This window comes from Aulonocara stuartgranti (genome assembly GCF_965226115.1).
Source record: "Aulonocara stuartgranti genome assembly, chromosome: 1".
Taxonomy (NCBI): Eukaryota; Metazoa; Chordata; class Actinopteri; order Cichliformes; family Cichlidae; genus Aulonocara; species Aulonocara stuartgranti.
Window position 1 is genome coordinate 27,282,010 of NC_138939.1, and position 20,833 is coordinate 27,302,842.

A 20,833-nucleotide genomic window follows, 5' to 3' on the forward strand; every position below is an offset into this window, starting at 1 on the left:
TTCCTGTGCTTGTGTCTGGACTGACTTGTAGTGAACTGAACTTGTTAACAGTTACTGGAGGAAGTTGAACCACAGCAAATACACCACAGGGAGAAATCTAGTTTAATTAACGCAGGGCACTTGGAAAAGCTTAATCCAATACAATGTTACAAATATAAGAACAGTAACCTGTCAGATGACGTGACGCAAAAAGTGCCCACTTGTAAATAAGCAAAAACATACCCGACTATTTATTGGAAAGAACCAGAAACGTCAGATTAGGTTTTATAGCTGATGTAATCTGTCAGAAACTGGAGTCCGGTTGACTGTTTGCACCAAGCAGTGCAGTCTATTAATCAGTTATTCTAAAACAGATTGTAAAAACAACTCTGAACATTTGATAAATAAGTGCCAGCACAATATACATGACCACCTTACTCCTGATGGTCAACTGTAGCTTTTACAGAACATTCAAGTATTAGCAGCCAGATGTTTTCCGTTGTTGGAGGTTTCAGTAGCTTAAAACAAAAAGTGGAAAAAAAAGCTACCATGAAGTTACCGCTTTTATCAGAATATATTTTACAGACATCGCAGAGGGCAAACAACTTTGTTCTTTTGTGCCAAAGCTTCTAATATCACTGAGCTGACTCAGCAGGGACTCTCTATGTTCATGTAACGCCTCTCTTGACCATTAGATGGGGACAGGGTTTCATGCCACAGGGCCAATAGCCCCACCTTCAGTATTACAGTTTTTCTCGATTGGTTTGGCTCATTTCTTGAAACCGAGATGACATTCTCAAAATAACATGGACAGATCTCCAAACCACCTTGCAATTGTTCACAACAGAATGTCATTTCTCATTGGTTTTATCAAATTGCAAATGCTTTAGTTCATGTCTCAAGTGACTCTGTGCTTCTTTTCAAAGGATTATGTACAAGTAGCTACAGTTAGCACAATGAGCCCACATTTACGGTGGCACGGTGGTTAGCACTGTTGCCGCACAGCAAGAAGGTCCTGAGTTCAATTCCAACATCAGGCCGGGGTCTTTCTGTGTGGAGTTTGCATGTTCTCCCCGTGTTTGCGTGGGTTCCCTCCGGGTACTCCGGCTTCCTCCCACCGTCCAAAGACATGCAGCTTGTGGGGATAGGTTAATTGGATAATCCAAATTGCCACTAGGTGTGAATGTGTGAATGAATGTGAGTGCGAATGGTTGTCTGTCCCTGTGTGTTGGCCCTGCGACAGACTGGCGACCTGTCCAGGGTGTACCCCGCCTCTCGCCCTATGACAGCTGGGATAGGCTCCAGCGCCCCCCGCGACCCTGAAAAGGAGAAGCGGAAGCGAATGGATGGATGGATGTATTACTAGACCTTGGTATGAACTGAGAGGCTGCTCGAACTGTAAAGTTTACAAATTACATGGCTGAACATATAGCATCTTGACAAAGACCTCATTCTCAGCTTATGCAAAGGCGTGTTTATGTGTGGGAGAACTCATTTTCTAACAGCAAAAGCTGAGCCTAACAGCCGATGCTCGTCTTAGTTCATTAAAAAGGGAAAAAAGACACAATGGGTTCACAGGATCTCAGCCAGCCAAACAACATATATCACATCAACTCAAGTGATGGCGAAGAACGTGGAGCATATGGTCTCGCTCCTCTCCATCTAATATATACTAACTGGACAGATAGTTATGACAGACACGGTCTCCTGCCCTTCTGTCAACCTTAAGGTATTTCAGGCTACGTCATTTTTGCTCCTCACCAAAATCTCTGCAACCCAAAGCTGTGAAAAATGATTTTTTTTATAAAAGGGCTGTTCAATTAAACAGCACACTCAAAGACATTTGGAAATGACAGAGCAAGCCCACACATAATTCAAAAGAGTTTGATATCAAAAACATAATATTCCAAGATATATTTTACAGCTGTGCAGATGACTGGAAAGCATCTGTTTTCTCAACTGCTCGTCCAGTTCATGGTTGCTGGGAACTGAAGCCTCGTCCAGCTGTCATACAGTGAGAAGCATGGCACACATTGGACTGGTCACCATGTCATCATAGGACGCACGCACGCACGCACGCACGCACGCACGCACACTAGTTGACCTAACTGAATATCTTTGGATAGTGGGAGGAAGCTGGAGTACCCTTTCAAGATCTTTGACCTAAATTAATGAAAAATTAATGAAAAGCCAACAGGAAATCAGTAAAAGCCTGGCGTTCTTAATAATTGATAACGACTCAAGCTGTAGCTTTGCGAACATCAAAATTATCAGTAACATTCTGTAAATGTATAAAATTATAAACATTTCAAAGTGTCAGTTTATGTAACAATGTGGAAGGATGATAATCCCTGGTTATAAACGTTACCTTGTCATTCCCTTCCTGAAATTCTTCATGGGGTTATTTTGATGCAATCACACACTCAGCACTCTATTGAACCGCTTGTTAATGTAAATATCAAGTCAGCCGATCACATGGCAGTAACTCAGTGCAGTTGATTTAAGTGACTTTGAACGTGACGTGGTTGTTGGTACCAGACCGGATGTTCTGAGTATTTCAGAAACTGCTGATTTACTCAGATTTTCCATCATCTCTAAGGTTTACTGAGAACGATTTTAAAAAGAGAAAATATCCAGTGAGAAGCAGTTGATGAGGGTCAGAGGTCAGAAGAGAATACCCAGACTGCTTAGAGGTGATAGAAAGGCAATAATAACTGAAATAGACAGAAGCAGAAGCAGATGCCATGACCATCTCATTATGAATGCAGATTATACATATTGATGGCTGCTTCCCATAGCATAGAGCATCCCATGGGTGCAGTTGACACACAGTGACTGTGTGATGTTGTCATGTCAATATGGACATGGATATGTTACCATCACCTTACTGAATCTATGCCTATCTATCCCTTTGCAGAAATTAGGCTCCATAAATGCTAAAGAGGTAAGTATTATTTCTCAGTTACAGTGAATAGATAGAAAATAAACTGTAGGAAACTAAACAGAAGAAAGAAGAAGAGAAATAACAAGTTAACATATACCAGTGACACAGTCCAGGGCCTGATCAACCCTGGCAGGGCCTCTTTGGATGAGGGTGTCTAGTGATAATGGTCGAAACACCTGATGAATACAATGTCCACTACTGACGATGTGTCCCAAATTTTAAAATGATAAGCTAGATCAGATCTCTAATCCCTAATCCTAACTAAGGAAGGAAAATGGCAGATTAGCCTGGGTAAAAGACTGAAAGTTGAGGCACACAACAACGTGCGCTGCTGGCAAAGTTTCTGGGCTGCCTTTCCTCATAACAGCCATCCCTCAAGAGTCTCTCCATCTAAAGCAATGCATTATCAGGGACTGTAATATCTAGTTTTTTTTTACTGAATGTGTTTGACTCTCACGCTTTCATGTAGTGCACCATTTTTTGGAACTCAACCAAACATCTTGACAGCTTTAGGGTGAAAGATTTCAGTTGGTAACTTCCTTAGTGCTTGGAGGATGAACCGTAACATTACATCAGTGATTACTGACGCAGATTCTCTCAGATCTTTGATGTCACCAACAGGCCAAAATGTTTACTTTTTGTGAAAGATCTCCGTAAGAGACCTCCGATGTAAGCTACACTGTGAGGTTCATGTTGGTGAGCTTTTATCTTTCATCAGCTATTAGACCAACAGAGACCATCTTGTAAAAATATTATGTTTCCACACCCAATAAAGACATAGTTATAGTTCCAGATAACAATGTTGTAAACCACAGTGTATTTACACCACAACGTACATTCAGAAACAAAAATACAAGCCTACAGAAGTAGCAATAAAATGCCTAATTACTATTTATATAAGTCATAGAAGCATAGCTTCTTTTGTAATATTAGTTCAAATGTATGAATATTGCATTATTATCACATTGTAATAACATGTTTGCATTTCAGTGGAGTTTATTATAATGGATTCTCTTGTATAAACAGATGGATATCACCATATCTCAATAATAACTCATGCTTCACTTACCTAAAAACATAGTCAGCATGAAGGGCCAATTCACATGCAGCAAGTCTGTGTATTTAGGTACAAAGTGTACCTTCATATTTCTAGTGCTGAATCATGCTAGCTTGCACTGGAAGCATTTTCAGACATATTCTTCTGCAAATGTCAGGAGATGTCTCCCTGAGATTACAGCACAAAACCAGTCGTGCGCACGGAGCAGCAGCCATAACAACAACACAATGTTATCTTCACCCTCCAGAAACTTCCAAACTTCAAGTCTGAGCTGAACGTATTTGTTGTTGGACACTTTTTCTGGGAATGAGAAAAGTCTGCTTTCTTTTTCTTAGAAGACTTGGGAAGTTTGCTGCCTCTCCATGTTTGAGTATTCATGCAGCTGATCCTTCGTGGTCAGACATCATCTTCTCTGCCTCCTCAAATCTAACAACATCTTCTCCTACAAGGAAACTGAAAAGACACCATCTTTTTGTATCTCTCATAAAAAAGTGTTTTTCTCCCTGCTTCCAAAGGACTTCCAAAGAGATGAGCTAAAGAGGGAGGCGTAAAACAAGGCAGGCTCTTTAATAAATGCTGGAGCTGTTTGGTGCGGTTCAAGAAAACAGATTACTCCCATGGGGCCACGGCCAAGCACACAGCACTCTGCTCCACCTTAGTGGACCGGAGCCAAAGGATGACAGAGTTAAAGCTTTTTAATTGCCCGGTTCTGCCGGATGGACAATTTAAATTATAGCAACAAAAAAAAAGTTTTTGTGAACAGTTTAAAAATTCTTAAAATGCTGTTGACAAATAAATCAATAAATCACATCTCATAACTTTTAACTTTTATTAGGTTTGTGGAGGTTTTCATCATCTCATATGATCTTCACCTCGTTTTTTTTTAGCCATACTCGTGAATGGCTCTTAGGATTTTTGTTCAGTTACTCACCGCTTTGATCCAATCAGAAATATTTTGACAAATATTTGATTGCCATAAAACTTTGCCAAAACCATCTGCAGACGATGACTCCAGGGACTTTTCATCCAGCCAATATCAGGTCGAATGTTTTACTGATTCTGGAAAATTGGGAAAAATCTTGATGAATGGGCAAAAACTGTGATATGGACATATTTGGTTTCCAGATAATAAATCTGAAATACCTTTTTCTCCAGCACGACTAAGAATTTCTAGTAAAATATCTCACCAGCTTGGCTGCTATTAAATTTAGTGCACACATTCAACAATAAATTGCAATAAACTTCTTGGGCTTTTGATCTCATGCCAGCATTGGGGAAGATTTGACTTTGCTTAATACTTTTAGTTTTTCACTGGTGCGATAATGTCTGAGTGCAGCTGTTCTGTTTAAATGAAATTATTCAGTTCATGATCTGTAGGTGTTTCTTTTCGATAAATGATCATATTTTATATGTTTTAGAAACCAAATAGATCGTCTCAGAGTTTATATAACATTATTGATTTATGTAAGCAGCATTTCTTGCACTTGTGCCGCCTGAGTTTGGCAGCTGTTTTCAATTTAAACATGATTTTACTTGGACACATGTATTAAGGCTCGTGACTGGCAGAAAGAACACACAGCTATTTACGGTAAGTTGATGGTTTCCCAGATTTACACTGCTTCTACAACCTGAGAAGCAGCAGGGTATTTTTTTTTAATCCATATTCACAAGACAGTTATCAACCTTTTTAGTCACATAGAGTTCTCTCTATGATTTTTTTTGTTTGTTTTGCTTCATAATAAAAGTCTCATGTTTATGGTTGTGCCACCATGACATTTGAGGACATACAGTGATGGTCAACATTAAATTATCTCAATATCTTTAGAATTAATATTAGTTATAATATGGGACTATTTTAACAATAAAAAAATCTGAGAAGCAAAGTTAATTTGTGATCTTATATTTATGGTTTTTAGATAGCAAAATATAAAACAATATACATTATTTGCACTGAAAATATTTTACACGTTTTAGAACCTATATAATTATGCGTTCAGACACAAAAATATCACATTATTGATCCATATATACTGTGTACATGTATACAGGTTTATTGAGTTAATTCCTCCTATATCACATGCTGGTATGTTAAATTGCACAATCAGTTAGCACGGAGGTTGTGACTGTGTCATCTATTTTGAAATGTCCAGTTATTTTCAAACACTGCTGAGTTTGCACCAATGTGAGGTTTTAGGTCTTTTTATGCCTGGAAGTTATACTTCTACCACCTCCACTGTTACACAGTGAAATTCTTTTAGCATCATACAGACATAGGCTGCCGGGGAATTCCCATGATGCATTGAGTTTTTCCTTTCCAATAACCTTTCTCGCTCACTATGTATTAACAGACCTCTCTGCATTGAATCATATCTGTTATTAACCTCTGTCTCTCTTCCACAGCATGTCTTTTATCCTGTCTTCCTTCTCTCACCCCAACCGGTCGCAGCAGATGGCCGCCCCTCCCTGAGCCTGGTTCTGCCGGAGGTTTCTTCCTGTTAAAAGGGAGTTTTTCCTTCCCACTGTTGCCAAAGTGCTTGCTCATAGGGGGTCATGTGATTGTTGGGTTTTTCTCTGTATCTATGAAGCGCCTTGAGGCGACTTATGTTGTGATTTGGCGCTATATAAATAAAGTTGAATTGAATTGAATTGAATCATGTTGCTTCTTTTGGTATTAGGCTGACATTCAGCACAAAGTGTTGCGCAGCCTTTGTAAAACCTCACAGAGCTGCGAGCACTAAGCTCTAAACTGAGTTACTTTAAGTGCTCGGACAGAAAAGCATCATTTTCCTTTTCATGACAAACAAGAAAAACTCCAGAAGAGCCAGCGATTGGAGCTTTGGGTGATATCAGGGCCCTCTCTCTGTCTTCCACATGTGGAGATCTCCACAATACGCTGAAGGTGTGAATAAATATTTCTACTTGTTCGTTATTGCACGAAGCTGTGAAGTTTGGCCAGTGGTCTGCACATCTGGAGGAGCGTCTCTTTGAGGCGATAAGGACCCGCCCGTGAACCCAGATCTGATTTTCCAGAGTCTTCCTAGAGCAATCCCAACTGTATTTCCATTTTCATCTTTTAAATGATTCAGAGTAAATGTGAAACATTTGGACGTTTTAAATGCAATGCAATCTGTCAGACAGCTGTGGTACGTCAGCTTGGTGTCTGTTCTTGTGCACCCTGCCCCTCCAGGCAGAATGCCCTTAACCTGCAAAGGTCCTTCCCTTCTCAGCAAATCTGTTCAGCCAAGAAATAAACAGAGCCTCACTCTTAAATCATCCTGTTTAGTTCAGCTCAGGCTGCTTTGTACCTGCAGTGTTCTCTCTCAAACATATACAGGATGTGATAGATGGTACCTGCCACTGTTAGAACAAGGCATTACATCTCTGGGCTATACTTTATGGACTTTAAGCAATAATGTGACACAATAGGCAAATAAATAAATTAGATCTTTGACTCTAATGCGTCAGTGAAAAGAAGCAGAAGTTTGAACCTGGCTTCATCCAACATTCTGACAAAGCAGACATCAGTGACTTCTGCTAGTGAAATTTCAGCCCTGTTTATCTTCCTCTTAAGCTTTTAATTAATCAAAGTCAGAGAGAAAATGATCATAGTTTAAACCATCAGTTACCACCTGCCTTCTAGCCTCTTTCACCAAAACGCATAAGAGAGATCAAATGAATTGCAAAGATGGAAGCAAGTAGTTATTCTACCTCTAGGGATTCATGTTTTATGACTTTATTCGTCCCTTATTTCTTCCAAATTCTGACCTAACTATCCAAATGTTGCAGGGGTAACCCAGACTCTTCAGATCAGCCAAAGTTTTTCTAATGCTCAGTTGAAAAATTTTGCTGAGTCTGTGTAAATTGTAGCCTCAGTTTCCTGTTCTTAGCTGACATTAGCAGCCAGTCTGGTCTTCTGCTGCTACAACGCATCTGCTTCAAGGTTCAGTGTGCTATAAGTTCAGAGATACTGTTTCGCTTTGCTTGGTTGCAACAAGTGGTTATTTGAGTTACTGTTGGCTTTGTATCAGCTTGAGGCACTCTGGCCATTCATCTCTGTGTGCTTTTAGGGTCATTGTCCTGTTGGAAGATGACCCTTCACCCCAGTCCAAAGTCCACAGTGCTCTGGAGCAGGTTATCATCAAGGATGTCTCTGTATATTGCTGCATTCATCTTTCCCTCAACCCTTACTAGTCTCCCAGTTCTTGCTGCTGAAAAACATCCCAACAGCATAACGCTGCCACCACCGTGCTTCACTGTAGGGGAGGAATTAGCCAGGTGATGAGCAGTGCCTGGTTTACTCTAGAAATGATGCTTCACATTCGAAAGACTTCAATCTTTAGTTCATCAAACCAGAGAGTTTTGTTTCTCATGGTCTGAGAGTCCTTCAGGTGCCTTTTGGTAACCTCCAGCTGGGATGTGATGTGCCTTTTACTGCTTCTGTCTGGCCACTCTACCAGGCAGCCCTGATTGGTGGAGTGCTGCAGAAATATTGGTGACTGGAGCTCTGTCAGTGTGACCATTGGTTCCTCGGTCACCTCCATGTCTGACACACTTTAACTTTAATCACTCATACTGGAAGAGTCCTGGTGGTTCCAAATTTCTTCTATTTACAGACTGATGGAGGCCACTATGCACCGAGACTCTGGGAGACTCTTCTCTATACACTTCCGCAGATCTGCACCTTGATACAATCCTGTCTCAGAGGTCTACAGAAAATCCTTTGAACTTCATGGCTTGGTTTGTGCTCTCACATGCACTTTATGTAGACTTTTCAAATCATGTCCAATTAACTCAATTTACTATGGGTGGACTCCAGGCAAGTTGAAGAAACATCTGACAGATATCAGTGGAAACAGGATGCACCTGAGCTCAATTTTGAGTGTTGTGGCAAAGGCCATGAATTCTTAGGTAAATGTTATATGTTTGTCTCTTGGTTTTAATAAATTTGCATTATTTCAATCTAACATTTTTCACTTTGTCATTATTTATTAGTATTTTGTGTAGAATTTTGAAGTGAACAATGCATTGAGATGCTGCCGTTTGATTGGCTGATTAGATCTTTTCATTAAGGACTGTGAGTGCTGAATGAAATCAGATAGATTTGCTTGTGCTCCTGGTACTATGCAGAACATTGGTTAAAATAAGAAGGAAAGTAAGGCCATAGTAGCAAATGATGTGAATGTTTCAAGGTTTAAAAATATAACATAAAAAATGCTTCAAGTGTTATGCCAGACTCAGTGTAAACACTGAATTGTTTGAATTTGTTCTCTTTTTAAATATACTTATCCAGTAAATGAAGCTTCTGGTCTGTATTTAGTGAAGTGGTGTAACAGCAGACCAGACCAAAAGGCAAACATGGTAATTATTATGTTTAACCATCTGTGTTAGAACGACGTCACATTTAGAGACTAATTTTTGGCTTAAACTTTTTGTTACTGTCCCGATTTGTTTTCGTTCTACTTTGATGGGGAATGCTTTGTCCTCTGGGCTTTTTTTAAACTGCCAATTACCTGGAAATGGAAACACTGACTAAGACTTCATTTGTGTTCAGACATGTGCAAAATAGATCAGGTTATACTCATAAGATTAATGGCCAAACTTAAAATTCACAAAGGGAGCCTACATACCTACTCCTTCTAATAACGTGAAGTCATTTCTCCCCCTTGAAGCCATATGCTTCCAATCCACAGGAGAGAGCGAATAAGTGCAGGAATTTACCAGAAACTGTTATCTTTCAAGGCAGATAAACACATCAGGGAATAGCTCACCCCCACCGGAGTGTTTGTTTAAAGGTGCCTCTCGAGATACTGGATGGACAAATGATTGTTAGGGAGGGATTCGATAGTGAACAAGTACACAAAAGCCATCCGGAGCTGTCATAAGAACATGCAATTAAAGCAGCAACGATGATTCGTTTCTAGATGGTTTTATCATGAAGCAAGAAGCAGTGAGGACCTTAGAGGCTGCATTTCTGCACTTTGTTTGTGTACGCTGGTCCTTAGGAGGACGGTGGGTGGGGGTGGGGTGGGCACGTGATTGGTGCATCCTGCAGTCTCTGCTTCCATCTCTGTGGTACAGCAATGACAGTAACCGTAGTGTGATGTCGTTGCCTGGGACTATATTTCCACTCTCTGTCTGTAATGTTCCTCAGTGGTCTCGGAGTGATGATGTCAGCGTCCACAGAGTTTCCACCACAGCACAGAGCCTGCAGAGGGGAAGTGAGTGGGTGTGCGTGGGTTTTGTATGTGCAGTCGGACCAGCTGCGTTTGCACAGAGAAGAGGGTCTGCCGAACAGAACCACAAAACAGAGGTGCTGTTTTTCATTGGTCTAGCCTTCAGGGACTCACCGTCTGGGCTGGTGTTATTTAAGTCAACAATGAACTTGTGACATATTCCCGCATATTCCTGCACACACACACGCACACAAGTTTCTCTTTTAAGATATCAGTGGAAGTACAGCCAAATAAAGAAAAGTCCTTCTGAGTTAGATGCATGAAATATTGTAGTTTTTATTATATAGCTGGAATTCCTAACAGCTTATGGTCGTTTCGGGGAAGTCTGGAGACACTGGTGGGAAGTTTTCTGTTACACAGATCAAGTGGATCTAAAATGTCAGTGCATGGATTTATTAAGCCTAATATTTCTGCCAGATAATGATGCTGTGGCATGTGATATGCTGGGTAATACATTTGTATGCTTTCTGAATATTTTTGATAGAGTCGTTTGGATGAAGAGGATTAAAAAAACAGTAGTTAGAAAATATCAACACCTCTTGTCTCTTTCAGAAACAACCTCTTGAGTTTTCCCAGAAGTACAGCTGAGATTCAAAATTTAAACTCCACATAACCTACATCACTCTCTCCCAGTTGCATTCAGGGTCAGATTTAATCATGCTCCTGTCGAGAAAACCAGTTCTCCCACCACTGCTTTAGTTTATGAACAGAAGAGAATGGGAAAGCTAATGATGAGACCGTGAATGCTACTCACTAAACCACACCCTGCTTTATCTTCTAGTTTTCTGTTTGTCCACTAAAATAGCTTTGAAAAATGGACTTCTAGCCTGAAACTAGCTATTAAAACTATAAACTCCTTTCTGAGATGACCAGGCACATGTTTACTGCTGCTCTGGCTTCATTTTTCAGACCCAAAGGTTATGTCCATCTTTTACAGTCATGGCAAAAAGAAACAATGATCTCTGCCAGTTTTGAGGTTGTATGTGTGAGGACACAATAAAGCCACAACACATGACATATATGACCATGTACACCGTATTATTTATTTCACAAAAACTAAACCAAAACACAGAAGCAGTGTGTGAAAAACTAAGTACACCCTAAAGTTGAGTAGTACCTGGTTCTTCTTTTCTTTTTTTGGAACTTACTTTTATTCATCCATCAAACATCAACATCTTAATGTTTGGGATCGTTGCCATGTTGCATGACTCAGTTTCAGCCAAGTTTAGCTGTCAGACAGACGTCCTCACATTTGAGTCAAGTATATTTTGGTATACAGAGGAATTCATGATCAACAGAATGACTGACAGGTGTCCAGGTCCCATGGCTGCGAAACAAACGGTGCTAGGTGTGAGCTGACATGACATTTGTTGTTGGTGGTGTTTTTTTGCTGCTGTGGATTATAGATGAACATCTCCCCTTTGGTCTCATATGCCATTTTTTCAGATGTCCTTTCGTTTTTTCAGATTCAGCTTTGCAAACCTAAAAGGAACATGGTGCTATAATGTTCCTTTTTCTCCAGGCAACCTTAGCAAGCTATAATTGTCTGTTTTCTCTAACTGTATGATCATGAATTTCAACATTAACCTTGGGATGAATTTGGTGGGATCTTGAATTATTCATGGTGCTTTTAAGATCATTGCAACACCTGACCTGTGAATTAATTGCATTTGACTATATATATATATATATATATTTGCTGCATGCATATATATATATATGCATGCAGCAAAGATGTAGTTTTCCATTTGCAACTTCAGCAGTGTTTAGGTCAAATGTAGTTCAGCCTGAATAACTGTGTCGATATAAACACAAGGACAAAAGTTTCTTTTACATGTTGGAGCATGTGCTGATCACTTATATATGACTTATTACCTGGATCCATGCTTCACACCAGTCTAATGTGTGAGAAAGTCAAGATGTTCCAACTTTTCACCTTGAAATAAATAACATGACTCATGGTCAGATGATGTTAACATCTGCTTCTTGTCTTCAGGAGGTACAAGAGCTGTAATTATAGGAAGTAAGAATGACTGACAACAGAATGACTGACAGGTGTCCAGGTCCCATGGCTGCGAAACAAACGGTGCTAGGTGTGAGCTGACATGACATTTGTTGTTGGTGGTGTTTTTTTGCTGCTGTGGATTATAGATGAACATCTCCCCTTTGGTCTCATATGCCATTTTTTCAGATGTCCTTTCGTTTTTTCAGATTCAGCTTTGCAAACCTAAAAGGAACATGGTGCTATAATGTTCCTTTTTCTCCAGGCAACCTTAGCAAGCTATAATTGTCTGTTTTCTCTAACTGTATGATCATGAATTTCAACATTAACCTTGGGATGAATTTGGTGGGATCTTGAATTATTCATGGTGCTTTTAAGATCATTGCAACACCTGACCTGTGAATTAATTGCATTTGACTATATATATATATATATATATATATATGCTGCATGCATATATATATATATATATATATATATATATATATATATATATATATATATATATATATATATATATATATATATATATATATATATATATGCTGCATGCATATATATATATATGCATGCAGCAAAGATGTAGTTTTCCATTTGCAACTTCAGCAGTGTTTAGGTCAAATGTAGTTCAGCCTGAATAACTGTGTCGATATAAACACAAGGACAAAAGTTTCTTTTACATGTTGGAGCATGTGCTGATCACTTATATATGACTTATTACCTGGATCCATGCTTCACACCAGTCTAATGTGTGAGAAAGTCAAGATGTTCCAACTTTTCACCTTGAAATAAATAACATGACTCATGGTCAGATGATGTTAACATCTGCTGCTTGTCTTCAGGAGGTACAAGAGCTGTAATTATAGGAAGTAAGAAAGGGAGAGAGACATCAAACCGGTGCAAACAAACGAATGCATGCGCATACACGGTGAGATGATGTCACGCTTTTTCCGAGCTCCTATCTTCATCTGTTTAATAGCCTTCAAAGCTGTGCAGTGGGACAGACTGTGAGTTTGTATTGTGTCTGAAAAATAATTGCAAAGTAAGGGAGGGTGGATGTGAGGCAGGGTTCAGATGTTGTTAGGAAGGCCTCTATTCGTTTGTTCGTTTGATTCATTGTGTTGTTGCTTGTTATAGTTTCATTATGAAAGAATTTCCTTTCCAAGAGAGTGAGGCTTTTTAAAGGGCTTGTAACTCCACTCTGCTGTGGTGAAGTGTAGTGCTGTGTCAAACAGGGAAAGCTTTAGGAAACTCTTTTCATTTCATTCTTAATGTTTTCTCCATGCAAAAAATTATTCTGCTGGGAAATAATGTAATCAGGACCGTCAATGTGCCCGTCCACAGACTGTGAGTCATTCTCCCGCAGCTTGGCTATGATTTTGCCATGCTGCATTGCCATACACGTGAGTCATAGCAAACCTGCTGCAGCTTATCGTTACCCAAATGAAAGTTTATTATTACAGTAAATTTGGTTTATTTGTCTATTTAGGACATCAGAAAATGTGCTCCGGTAAACCAACTAATAGTCACATTCAAGTACAAAACATTCTGTGAGCTCAGTGTGTTGTGGTTAAAGAGTTTGGGTCTCTGTGCCACAGACAGTAAAACATTCTGGCATTTCCTTCAGACAACAGCACTACGGCAAATGGTCAGAGGAGCGGTGCAGTCAGTGAAGCCAAATGGAGAGGAATACTCAGACTGAGACCAAAAAAGGTAAGTGAAGAAGGGAAGAGGAGAGTGGGGGATGGTGAAATTGGCAAAAAAACAACAACAACAAAAAAAACAAAACAAGGAGGGATAAAACACGAAAAGGTGGAATGATATCTCGCCCACATTAAATTATTCCCTGATGATGCTGCTGCTACTGCGTCATCACTTTCTGTTTGCTTTAGCGCTATTTGAACCATTGATGGTCTGAAGGACCATTTAGGTCGAACACTTTTCCTGGCATGTGTCTGCGTGGGTTCCTCCTTCCTTCCTCACACAGTCCAAAGACATGCATGTTAGGTTAACTGGTGACTCCAAATTTTGAATGTGAGCATGAATGATTTTCTGTCTCTCTGTGTTAGCTCTGTGGCAGACTGGCAGCCTGTCCAGGTTGCACCTTACGACAGCAGGGATAGGCTTCAGCTCCCCCACAACCCATAATAGGATAAGATGAAGAAAATGGATAGATGGATTTAAATGTCAGAAAGGGGCAACTTATGTGGCTGAAAAAAAGAAGCTTGTGAGATTGTTTACATCACTTTGACTATAATTTTCTTTCCCCCCTTGTTTCAGCCAATCAGCCTCCACTCTGTATACTTTAAATCTCTCTGCTCTTCTGTCATTTTCCCTTTCAGGCTCTCATTTGTTGAACCCACCTCCTCTCCGCTTCACCCTGGTCACTCAGAGCGCCATCCAGGTCTCTTTCTTCATCTTCACCACCACTAGCGCCTATACTTTGAGGGTGTTGTCCTAATTCCTGTCACCGCTGGGATTCTGTTCTGATGTGATGGATCATCAGTTTAATTTTTTAAACTGATGAATTTTTTATGTCAATAAATCATGCCCAGTTCTTCCGAAGCGAAGTAAATCCAGTTTTCTTTGATTTAATACTTCCAAATATAAACTCAGAATCAACTTTCGGATCACTAAATCACTACAGTTATCATTACTGTTTCCCCGGGAATGTAGTTGCCACACAAATGTACGAAATGGATGAAATGGTGGTCTTAAGCCCGCTCAGCAAATATTGTTAATACTGTTGTTAGTACCAACATCTTCAAACAAACTTACCCTCTTCTTAAAATATGGACCGATAATTTCTTAAAAGTATTCACAAAAGCACATTTCCAAAAATTACATGCATAATTATAAGTAACAGTAAGTTGAAATCACAATACAAATAATTTGAAACTGCAAAGAAATCCCTGACTCAAAAACAAGTTTATAATAAACTTACATGCAGCATGACTGCCCCACAAAGCAAACGTGAAACGTACAGCAGACCAAGATGCACTTGGTGAAATCTTAAGTATCTACCAGCTTTCATAATGTTGCTTTTTTGTGATGAAAGCTTATAACATCAGGTGAATCGCTGGCAGGACATTTAATCCTAACAAATCAACAATATCATAACAAATCAATCAATAAATAAATAACACATTTCCTTCCACCTCCAACATCCCATTAAGCTATTATGGAAAGAAATTATGTGTTCATCACCTGATACCTTATCATTATCTTGATAGTGATAAGGTATAGTCCTCTTAGAACCTTATTGTTGCATTCATGATAAATCACACATTAAGAACATGAGATTTCAGAGTGTTCTTTGAACTATTTGACGTAACGAAATTACAAGAATAAAAGCCTGGGAGATTGCTTTACGTCATATTCCTTTTGAATGTGTAAGTTAGACAAAACATGGGACAAATTACTTTCTGCTCTATAAATGGGACTTGAACCACTTCAGGGAAATGTGAACAATCTTGCCGTCTGCTTTAGTAGTTCTTTGTGGAAAGTTTTCCCCTCAAATGATTCCAGTTTCTACTCTAATTACTGAAAGCAATTCAGACTAAAAAAAGGTAACAGGGGCAATTTGTAGTTGGTGTTTAACACTGTTCCTTGTGTTGATAAACAATTAAATATTAAATACATAATTCCTTTAAGAATCCAATTAAAAAGCAGAAGGGTGGAGGCTGGGATGGTGGATAAGCCTCTATCTTCGAAGGCACCTTCTAATTTCCCTTAATCACAAACTTTCTCTGTGCATAATGCACTAACATTAACCAAGCTCACCTAAACCATAGCTCACAGCCATAATTCTTCTAGTTTAACACTACCCTAGATGCCATATCCAAATACTGTAGAAGAAAGACGTTCAAAAGTGGTGGAAATAAATGCAATAGAAATGTAGAACTGACCAAATCCGAGTTTGCTTACTCCTTTAATATTGACTTTCTGGTTTAGAAATAGGATTGTGATTCTCTTTGCATGAGAGGTCACAGTTTACAGTCCTAACATCCTCATGACCCTACCAAAGCTGAAGAGATGCCATTATATCCCCACTGTTAGCCACTGGTAAAATCACTGTGTGGGTGTGAACTGTGATCCAAGCTTCACTCACCAACTACAGCAGACTGCTCATCCACACCCTTTCTGCTCTCACCTCTCTTTAACATCTCTGAATCAAGCAGCCCACGCTGGCACTGCAGATATGGAAGCCAGTGAATTATTTCAAGTAGTGGTGTCAAAACAGAATGCAAACACTGTGTGTCTGCACAATGTGAGACATGGCTGTAGCTCAGGAGGTAGAGCAGGTCAGCTGCTGATCAGAAGGGTTGGTGGTTCGATCCCTGGCTGCCCCAGACTGTGTGCCAAATATCCTTGGGATACTAACTCTCTGATGCATTCATTGGAGTGTGAATACTACATAGAAAGCACTTGAAGCATAGAAGAAAGTGCTTGGGTGGATCAGGGAGGTTGTATAACATCCTCTGGGAGAGTAGTAAAGAGTCAGAAAAGTAAGATTACTTCAAACTAGTCCAGTTTTTGATCCTTGGGTGCAGAAATGTGAATTTATTTAGAATTTTCTCTAATCTAGGGTAAGGAGTAGACATAGAGGCTCAAATATATATGCACTAGTTTCAGTCTTTTAACAAGTGCTGCTGAAGGTTCTACAGTATCTTTTAACTTGACAAGGCCAAGGATACCTGGTAGTTTTTATTTGCCAAAAGTACAAGGTATTCTGATGTGTCACCACTTGGCCATGGTCTGGAAAAAGACACAAACTTTGATTGACACATTTGAAATTGACTGAAATTTGCAGTTGCCCACAATAACAAGGGGTTTGTCTGGAAGAGTAAAGGCGAGGCTTTTCAATCTTAAAATCACCATACATGGTCAAAGATGGCGGTGGAAGCCTCATGCTCTGGGACTGTCTTGCTGCCAGTAGTACTGGTCCTTGCACAAACTGGATGGTATAATGAAGAAGGCATACCTTGAAAAATTTTTCAACTTTCCTGCGTGCTGCACAACAACATTGAATATTTAGTATTTACTGCTGTTTACACTTAGCTAGATTAATGCGATGGTGTTGTGTTTAGTATGTTGCTTTGGGTTTTTTTTGCTTGTAAATCCATGGACCAATACGGCAATGCCACTGCCGTATTGGTCCATGGATTTATGGACCAATACCCAATGGATTTATTTTGCCATTGGCAAAATAAATCCATTGGGTATCCTTGTTGGTCTTCAGACAACAATTCTGACGGCTAAAGAACCAAATGGGACAGGCAAAAAAAAAAAAGAAACAAAAGAAAAATTTTCAACTTCATGCCAAATCAGCATGAGACGGTTAAAACTTGGACACAGTTGGGTTTTCTAACAGGACAATGATCCCAAGCACACATAAAAACTCGTGCTTTTTGAAATGGAAAAGGCAGGCTAACATTAGGCCTTTGGAATTATGTTCTTGACCTCAGACCTATTGAACATTTGTAGACTATGTTGCAAAGCCAACCAACTAACTTGAATGAACTCTACCATTTCTGAATTTATAAATTTTGCCAGAAGCTTGTTGATGGCTACCAAAGTGTTTGATTGAGTTGCAACTTCCTAAAGGGCATTTAACCAAATATTATTATATTTGAGCCTGTATGTATAGTTTTGATCCTGTGTGGATCCCCCCTAAATTAACTTGTTCACTCGATTCTTATTTTTAAGGTCATGAAAGTAAATGTACAATCACTCCACTTGGAAAAAAGAACAGTTCAAAGAATTTATCAAAAGCCCAAAATTACCATGACATTCATGCCCATGGCGAGTGTATGTAAACTTTTAACCAGACTTGTAAGCCAAGTTTTTGGAGCAGTGGGCAGTCATGGAGAACAGCTCCAGCACTGAGCGTATGCCTTGGTCAGGGGCACTTAACAGGCCAATTTACCTGTCATGGTTTTGATGGATACCAGAACAGACAAGGTGAGAGCATGCAAACGCCAAACAGACATACCTTCCACTGGTTGTACTTGTTTCTGTGAGCTGATAATGTTATGAGCCACAGTGCTGCATGTTATATCATGATGTATGTCGTACATTTTCCTACGTAGGCTGACTTCACCTGGGATAAAGCAGGTAGTCCTGCTTCGCCATACGGCCCCAGGTGAGCTGGCATGTCCCCGCTGTCTAGACAGGAGAGTGACTAATGGTGATGCTTAAGAAAAGGAACGCAGTTAATGACATTTCCCCTAACAGGATTGGAAAGTGTGTTTGCATCATCATGGTACAGCTGAAAAAAAATCCTTGATGTTGGGTATTTATTGCACACAAAGTTGAGGGAATAGTCATCTTTATGCATTAAAATGAACATAGGCAGAGAGCAGACAATGAGAAAACACACAGAGGAAAGAGATCTGATAAGATTGAAATACTTTGTTTTTAACTTATGAAGGTACTGCAAACCTTCCTTTGGCTGCCCTGTGGGGCTCACACTGGGAAAAGGCTTTACGTGGTGGATGTGGAAAGCTTCAGGATGCAGACAGGAAACCTGGATCACTCTAAGGTGCTGAATGTTATGTATGCACCACTGGCCTACTCCGATTTAGAAAATAAAACCCTATGACTAGTAAAACACATTGTGAAACAGAAAATAGTGGAAATCTAAAGGTTTTAAAAGTAAAACAATCAGCATTTGAGCAAAATGAGCTTTTATTGCAGAATGGAATAACTATATTTACTCATTAGCAACAATGCCATCCTTGTGTTTGCCTGTGTGTGTTTGTGTGTGTTTTTTTTTCTGTCTCAGCAGCACATCTGAATCTTTCTTGGTCTGTTCAGACACTTTTCCAGGAGGTCAGTAAAAGTCCTGACCACTCAAAGCACTTCTTTGTCTGCTTCCTCCAGCATCTTCTGAGGACCTCCTTCTCCATGAGAGATGACGAAGCAAGCAAGCTGCGGCAAGCGGTGCGCACACAAACGCACATTGCAGACACACACCAAACAGTGTGAGTAACTGGTCAGGCTTGAGTGACTCTCTACCTCGCTGCCTTTAGGGCTTCCTGCAAGTCTTTTGGAAATGTGCCCTGTCCATGTGAAGATCATCACCTTTTCAGTGGCGGCAGAATCACGAGTTCATTAATGTGATGAACAAATTAATCACTATTAGCTGGTGTGACAACAGGAAAAGGGACAGACACTTTCGCATGGGTCACAAATTCTGTGCCTGTCTGTGAAGCTCATTCTTGCAACCCTAACAAAGTGGCTATTTTTTCACTCCAGTGGGTAAACAAGATGCAGACTTTTCCCATCAGCCTTATTAAAATAACGGGCACAGTCTGGGCAAATTAACCCCAAAGGAAGTCAGCTTCTCCTTTCTACGTGGAGTGATTCACATTGGCCTGGCTGTGGATGGCGTGCATGAGGACACAGGTTAAAGAAGACCACAGGTCCTCTTGATCAGGCCCAGTTTGTCTCTTACTCTCTCACACAAAGACACCAACTCACTGCCGAAATGGAAACAGACATTTGCTGCCCTGTTAACGGTGTCCTTATTTACATCTGATGTCATAGTGTAAAAAACACAGAAAAGGTTTCCACGCTCGAAAGAGAGCTATCAGGAAAGACTGCTGCCCTGCAAATGGCGGTACAGATAGGATTAAGTTGGAATTGTTGTATAAACGGTGTCTGGCCTGAGGAAACACAGCTGTCTGGAGAAGGGGAGGTGATAGTTAATATTTTAGTGAGAGTAGCAGAACGCTGCTCTTAGATTGAAACAGACCCTAAACATTCATCACCAAATACAAACTGCTTACATTTAAATGGCATCTGTTATGCAGGTTCCAGTATTTTAAAATTCATTAATCCATCGAATTTTTCCTGACTGTCAAAGCCCAAATTGGGTTGACAGATTGGGTCCACTTCTTAGACCTTCTTTGTCAAAGCTGTCAAGAGCTTCCCTCACTTTTAGCGCCTTTGAGCACAATAGTCTGATTCTTTTTTGCCCCCTTTAAGCAGAGTGTTATTAGCATTATAGGTTGTTATTGGTTGATATTTGTCATTTATGCTAGCGTGCTTGCTAACTTAGTGACAAAAATGAATGAATGACAAATGATAAATGCACCTTGCTAAGTTAGCAAATACTTTAGCATTAATGTTAGCATACTTGCTAACTAACTACCAACAAAGCTAAGTGGCCAAGTTCCTTGTTTTCCACCAGCTTAGGTGAAACACAGTAAACAGCTATCAGTTATAGCTACCTATACATGTTTTTATAATTGAATTTTTTTTGGTGTAAAGCTGAAAATCTTCACATAAGAGTCTATGGGGGTGACTCACTTTAGGAGTGAGTCTCCAGTAACCACTTGAGAAACTAGATTGTGGCATGTCTTGATGCAAGCCCTAACAGCCAGGTAAAGAAATCCCCCAAAAGTCAACTTTTTCGGACAGATTCTGGCATGTTGGCATTTTTCAGCCTTGAAGTTGAAAAAGTAAGAATGAGAAAGCATTAGAAAAAAAAGCCATTGTAGCATCCAGAAGGCTGACAAAATTGCATTTAAGTTGTCATTTGCTTATAAACTCAGTTGCTTTTTGTGATGTGTCCAACATTTTGCCTGGTCTCTTTGCTCCTCTGGACTCCT

The 20,833-nt window shown here is 39.8% G+C and overlaps 1 long non-coding RNA gene across 2 annotated transcripts; it reads left to right on the forward strand.

Moving 5' to 3' along the window:
- The first annotated feature begins 13,080 nt into the window (after nucleotides 1-13,080).
- On the forward strand, nucleotides 13,081-14,772 carry LOC309710173. Of its 2 annotated transcripts, none has more exons than XR_014277674.1 (3): nucleotides 13,081-13,143; nucleotides 13,843-13,928; nucleotides 14,558-14,772. It is a non-coding gene; the product is annotated as an uncharacterized lncRNA (long non-coding RNA). The 2 variants fall into 2 exon arrangements; XR_014277675.1 differs by lacking the exon at nucleotides 13,081-13,143 and adding an exon at nucleotides 13,527-13,618.
- Nucleotides 14,773-20,833: the final 6,061 nt, after the last annotated feature.